Genomic DNA, 6,735 nt, shown 5'->3' with positions numbered 1-6,735 from the left:
TCTTAATAAAGATCTTGTTGAAAGGAAGGAAAGGAGGGAGGAGAGAGAGAAAGAGAGAGAAAGATGGGGCTTCACTATATAGCTATTTAGAATAGGCTAGCCTCAACACAAAGGATTCTGCCTGCCTCAGCCTCCCTCCAAAGTGTTGGGATTAAAGGTGTGTCCCACCATGCCTAGCCAAATCTATCATTTTATTCTTAATTTCACTTGCAAGATGAATAAAATTTACCTTGCAGGATTATATGGCAAAGATCTGACAGCCAGTGTGGTCCTTGGTCTTGGTTATATATTTAAGTCCTCATGCCCTTGACAAAGGCTGACCACGGCACTGTGGTTTCAAAACCCCATGTAGTTTTACTGAGCTAAATAAAGGCTGAGCGCAGCACAAGGTGCGCATTAGGCATTCCCCAGTGCTTACTGTACTTTTTGTTCAGGTGTGTGGTTTGTGGGGGAGGGGTAGTGAGGAGGAGGGTGGAGTGGGGGAGAGTACAGTGTATGGGGAGAGGCGTGTCCCTGAGAGTCTGGGTGCACAAGGAGCCTGGAGAAAAATCTAGGCATCTTCACTGTTACTCTCTGCCTTAATGCTCTGAGATGATCTGCCCTGAAGCAGGAGCTTGCTTTACGGTCTCAGTGGGCCAGTCGGTGATCTCTCCGGATCTACCTCTCTCTCTGTTACAGAATGATAGATTTATAGGCATGCACAGCCATGACTTAATTTTTTTTTCTTTTTTTAACCAACCAGAAAAAACAGGTCGGTGCCATCAAGCCTGGCTTTCGTTTTCTTTTCTTTCATTATTTTGTGTGTCTCGATGGTTTTGCCTGCACAGATGTGTGTGTGTGTGTGTGTGTGTGTGTGTGTGAAAACCATCCATGTGCAGTGCCCCCAGATGCCAGAAGAGGGCACTGGCTCTCCTAGGACTGGAGTTGGAGCAGTTGTGAGACTCCATGTGGGCCCCGGAGATCAAACACTGGCCCTCTGCAAGAGCAGCCAATGCCCTTAACACTGAGCCATCGCTCCAACCCTCATGACTGGCTTTTTATGTGGGTCCTAGGGATTTGAACTCATCTTCTTGCTTGCCGGACAAGAGCTCTTACCACTGAGGCATCTCCCCAGCCGTTTCTTTTTGTTTTATGTGGATTTGTTTTGATTTTGTTATGTTGCCCAGGATGACTTAGAATTCCTGGCCTCAGCTGAGCCTCTGGCCTCAGCCTCTTTATCAGCTCTTACTGTAGGCTCACAGTACCATGACCAGCTCTCAGCTCACAGTTTTGAAGATGAAGCACAAGTTGTTTTTGTTGTTCTTTATTAAAGGGGGAAAAGGTTCATAAAGATTGTTGCAGAAATTGGATTTGCATCAAGCTTGGTTTTGGAACTTGGAATCATCTAGAATGTGGTAATTATGGGTGAGGGGCAGTGTCCAGTGATCTTCCTTGTCCTACTACGAAGTCGAGCTGACCAAGGCAGGAGCTATCCTGCTCTAGCTTAGACCTTATATCGCCATCACTGGGGTATCCTTTTAGTCCGAAAGGATCTCAAGTACTGCACTAGCTTTGTTCTTCTCTTCCTGGGTGTGTGCACTAGCTTTGGCCTATGCCACTGCTGGGTGTGTGCACTAGCTTTGGTCTATGCCACTGCTGGCTGTCATTTTCTCATTAATCCAAGATTAGAGGTAGCACTGCCTTCTGTATGAAATTCTGTAGCTTATATGTTTCTCAGTCCACAGGCAGGTTCAGTGGCTACTTTGCCCCACTACTTCCTTTCGAGTGAACCCGGCCTGAGGTGAATGGAAGCTTTGAGCCAGGCCTGCAGCTGCGATCACATGTCATAAGCAGCAAGACTGGCTGCCAGGAGCAGAGCCTCCACCAGCCCTAGTGGGACAGGATACAGTGTAGCTGGTATTGACTTTCCTTAGGGAGCAGGCTTGAGGGGCAGGAGGCAGGCAATTAGCAAATAAGAACAAATGATACTGGTAACATTTTAACTTCAGATCCACATTTTCGGTATGTCTCATGTAATATTCATTACTTATCTAAAATTCAATATTAACTGCATGCCTTCGTTTTTTCTTTGTTAAATATGGTATATTCATATCTGCCCAAATATCTAAGTTCACAGCAACAGTCTGTCCTGTCCAATATCTCTGTCTCTCTCACTCTCTCTCTCATCATGTTCTCACTGTAGATCCCTGGCTGGCCTGGAACTCACTATGTAGACCAGGCTGACCTCAGACTCTTAGGACTCTGCCTGCCTCTGCTGCCCAATCGCTAGAATTAAAGGCATGTGCAGCCATCCCTATCAATACCTGGCTTTTTTGTTTTAATTGATGTCAGGTCCTTCTGTTTTTCAAGGAAAGCACTTACTGGTTTTTCTGGCTCCCCAGCCTCATATAGTGTTACTTAAGAGTGAGATTCGTGGACCAGCCTCAGTAGTAGCTCCTGGGAACTCATTAGATACTCACAGTCTCAACCCACCCACCTGACAGACTTTAGTGTGTCCAGAACTTTGGAGGAGAGGTTGGCAATTCTTAACAAGTCCCTCCCCTTTTCTCCCGCACCTTAGTCTTGACACTTGGTCTCATATAAGACCTGAAATGTGTAAGAAATGAAGTCTCCCCGCAGGCAGAGACATAAAGCACAGCGGAGGCTTCTAGGTACATTGTTATGTCCTACCTACACCAGACATGCGCCAGGCCCTGGGCATGCCACGTGGACTTCGGTTGTGGGTGCTGGCTCTAAGAAAAACAACAGATGCCAATGAGTAACCACTGTATAAGGCAAGTACAAGTCCAGGAGCTTATAGCCAGGTGAGATGCGTCACGGCGAGCATTCTCTCATACATATGTAGGCCTGAAAAAGAAGATGGCTGGAGTGTTATGGGGCCTACCTGGTAGGGAGGCCGAGTGGTGCTGGCTGAAAGTAGGTTGGCGTTGGTAAAGCAAGTAGGGAAGGGGATTGTGATGTTCCCTGTCCTAAGAGCAAAGGGAAAAACACATTGGGTATTGTGGAAGTCCTCTTGCTTTTAGGTTAAGGGAGCGCTGGGGAAAATGAAGGGTGTGGAATGAGGAGAGACCCAAAGGATGTTAGTTAGACCTTCTCATCCCTTAGATGGAAAGAGCCTCCGCCCTCAAAGGCATCTACAGAGATTCAACTCCCCATTATGTATACCAGCAGGTTCTGAAACCCAGCCCATGCTCTGGGTGCAAGGCCTGCTCTTCCAGGGCCAGCAGAGGGGGAAGGGTCTGGGAAACTGTTTCTCGAGCCCCACCCCTTGTAGCCTCTGCCTCTGCCACCCTTGCCAAAGAAAAGCCTTTGGTGCCAGCTGAGAACTGACTAGCCTGGCCGTGATGCCTGGCACTGCCCAGGCTCTGACTGCCTTTCTTAGGAAAGACGTCAGATGGCCGAGCCTTTCTGGAATTTGACAATAGTTTCTGACCTAAGGAGGAAAACTGGAAAATCAGACCACTGTGTAAAATGGAGTTTTCCATGCCTTAAAACAAAATTCTCCAGCAAGCTGGGTGTGTAACTCTGTCAGCAGAGTGTCATGCGTGTTTGGCACATACAAAACCTTGGGTTCAAACATCAGCAGTCCATAAATCAAGCAAGGTAAAGTCTGGCTAACACCTTTAATCCCAGCACAAGGGGAGGCAGAGGCTGAGTTGGAGACCAGCCTGAGGACAGCCAGGACTCTGTTACATAGAGAAACCCTGTCTTGAAAAACAAAACAAACAAAACAAAAAAACAGAGCAAGATAGAGGCAGAAGGAAAAAAAAAACCCTCAAGGTCCTTTTCAGCTACAAAGTAAGTGTGGGTCAAGTTTGGATCCAAGAGACATTTTTTCTTTTTGAGACTGGATCTCATTATGTAGCCTTGACTGGCCTGGAGCTTGCTTTGTAGATCAGGCTGGCCTTGGACTCATAGATATCTACCTGCCTCTGCCTCTACTGGGGGAGGGATTAAATACATATGCCATCATGCCCAGCCTGAGACTGGAACTTAAATGGGACTTAACAGACCTGTTTCTGCCATATGGCTCTGTGTTACTCAGGGTACTTCCCCCGTGCAGGGATGCACTCTCTGCACAGCTTCCTCACAGCCTCACAACTATGTGAGACTCAGTGGAGTCTGCTCGGACTCTTCCCAGCTATATCTCCATGCTCCGTTCTTTCCCGGCATCAAGAATCCCTTCCCTGGGTCTGGGGAGATGGCTCAGTGGATAGAACACTTGCTGGGGAAGCATGAGGATCTGACCTGAGTCTGGAGCCACGCCCCTTACATGAAAGGTAGCTGCAGCAGCAGCCTGCATCTGTAACTCCAACCCCTCTGGGTGGAAGGGAAGGACAGAGGGTAGGGGAAAAGCAATAGTGGGGATAGACCCAGGATGAGCCTTGGGGCTCTCTGGCCAACCAATAAGAGCTGAAATATCTAGCTCTAGATTCAGTAGAAAAACTAGCTCCCAAAATAAGGTAGAGAGAAATGGAGGAAGACACCCAAAGTTGACCCTCTGGTCTCTACATATGTACATCCAATGAGCACACCCACTCTTGACTCTTCACAGTGAGTACACATGCTATCATAATTTACTTCTTGATGATAGCTGGTGTTTGTCTCCCTCCACAGGAATGTGGACCCTGGGAGGACAAGATGTTTGGTCTGTCTTCACTAATCTATCTTCAGATCAGGGTCTGGCACACACTAGGCCTCCAATAAAAATAAGCGAACCTGTAGTTACTGCCTTGGGTTGTCCCGTCTCCATCTCAGCCTCAGCCTCAGCCTCTGATGCCTGCCACCAGCCTCTGATGCCTGCCACCGGCCTCTGTTTCCAGGATGCTGAGCCTCCCCCAAGGAGCAGATCTTGTCTGGTGTCTGCCTGCCTCGGGGCCTTGAGAGGATCCTGTTTGTTTGACCTTGTATCCCAGCCAAGTTGCCAGTATGCGTGAAATGCTAAATTCTAGCTTATTGTTATTATTGATTTTGAGAGCTATGATAAGAGGGCAAAAGGACAGCAAACAAGGAGAAGGAGGGGCTGAATGGATGGACAATCAGAGTTGGAGAGAAAACGCACTCACGGCTTTCCCGAGCTCCCAGTTCTGTGTTTTCCAGCCGTGCTCAGAGCAGCCAGAGGCTAGCCAGGGCTGGGTGCCACGTACCATGAGCTGTGAGCCACGTGGCAAAAGCAGGCCTGTTGAATCATGGAATGCTCAGCTTCTACTGGCTTGTAGAGTTTGGTGTGTGGAGTATTTTTGCTTTTTACAGCCCAGCTGTCTAATGATTTCCTTCCCGCGGCCTTGTTCACCAAAGTGTCCCAGAGTGACTAGCTGAGTCACTGCATTCCTGGCTGTTTAGGACACTGGCCTGAGCACCAAGGACCAGTGCTTTCATGGAGGTAGAATTTTTGCGGGTTGCCAAAGAGTGCCCAGAGAAGACAGAACAAAGGACTCCCATCTCTAACTTGCACCCTTCCCCAGAAATATAATTTAGAAATTATATTATATTAGGTACAAATAAGTGAAGTGGAAATTTCTAGTTACTTTAACAACTCAGTTGTGTTTTTCGAGATGTTTCTCGTGATGTTTTTTGAGAAGCTGTCTTGTGAGAGGGCATGTGATGTTCTGCTGAAAACGGACCCTTGAGAGGTCGAATGTTGTTGAGAAGGAATATGAGTGGAACCCCACAAGTAGTGAGAGGACACTCTTGCATTGCTACACTACTTTACTGGTCATCACTGGTCTTCATTGGTCTTTACTTCATAAAGAGAAATGCGCCAAAGAACGTCTCGTGGTGTTCCGGCTGATTCTGGCCTCTTCCCCAGACTCCTGCCAATTTGGAGGAGTCTTACTGTTTTGCTGGACTTGGCTGTTGCTACTGATTTGTGCTTGGTGTTTGTTTGCTCTTGAGCTGGACTTCTGGTATCCAGACAATGAAGAGTGGAGTCACCCCAAGGAATTACTTCTAAACAGGACCCCCTTTTCAGATTAACCTTCTTTTCCCCTTACCTCTGGTTTGTGGGTTAGAAGGGAGCTTGAAGCATTAAGACCCCTAAATAAAGTAGGTTTTGAAAAAAAAATCCAAACCTACAAATAAGCAAGACATCCATTCCATTTGCTAAATCACCAGGAAATGGCCACAGCCTGAAGAATTGTTTGTCAGTGACCATAAGGCCAGTGCCAGATTGAAATGGGTGGGGCAAGCTAGAAACCAAGACCCATCCCTGAGTTGCAGTAGGAAGATCTGAAATCCAAATACAGAGAATTCTTTCAGCCACCTGGTGGGACTATCACTATCTTTAGCCCCTCTGTAATACATGAGTCAGTTTTTAGCCAGGCAGTGGTGGTACCCGCCTCTGATCCCAGCACTTAGGAGGCAAAGGCAGGTGGATCTCTGAGTTTGAGGCCAGCCTGGTCTACAGAGCATGTTTCAGGACAGCCAGGGCTACACAGAAAAGCCCTGTCTGGAAAAAAAAAAACCATAAACAAACAAACAAGCAAAAAGAGTCAGTTTTTGGTAAAAATAAAATATGCTCAGAGTTTGTAGTGTAGCAGTTGCACTTCTGGAGTGATTTCTGAGACAGTTTACTCAGATCTATAAAGAGAAAAGATGGAGATTATTATAGCATTGTTGATAGGTGGGGAATTTGGAGCAAAAGGGGCCCTGGGAATTGAGTATGCAAAATACTGTAGATGTTTGTTATTGCCTTACTTGTCAGGTTGACACAGCTTAGAATCTCCTAGGAAGAAA

The sequence above is a fragment of the Apodemus sylvaticus genome, chromosome 5, assembly GCF_947179515.1.
Source record: "Apodemus sylvaticus chromosome 5, mApoSyl1.1, whole genome shotgun sequence".
NCBI classification, from domain to species: Eukaryota; Metazoa; Chordata; class Mammalia; order Rodentia; family Muridae; genus Apodemus; species Apodemus sylvaticus.
The sequence above is the reverse complement of the archived record's forward strand: the minus strand, read 5'-3'. Positions refer to the sequence as shown.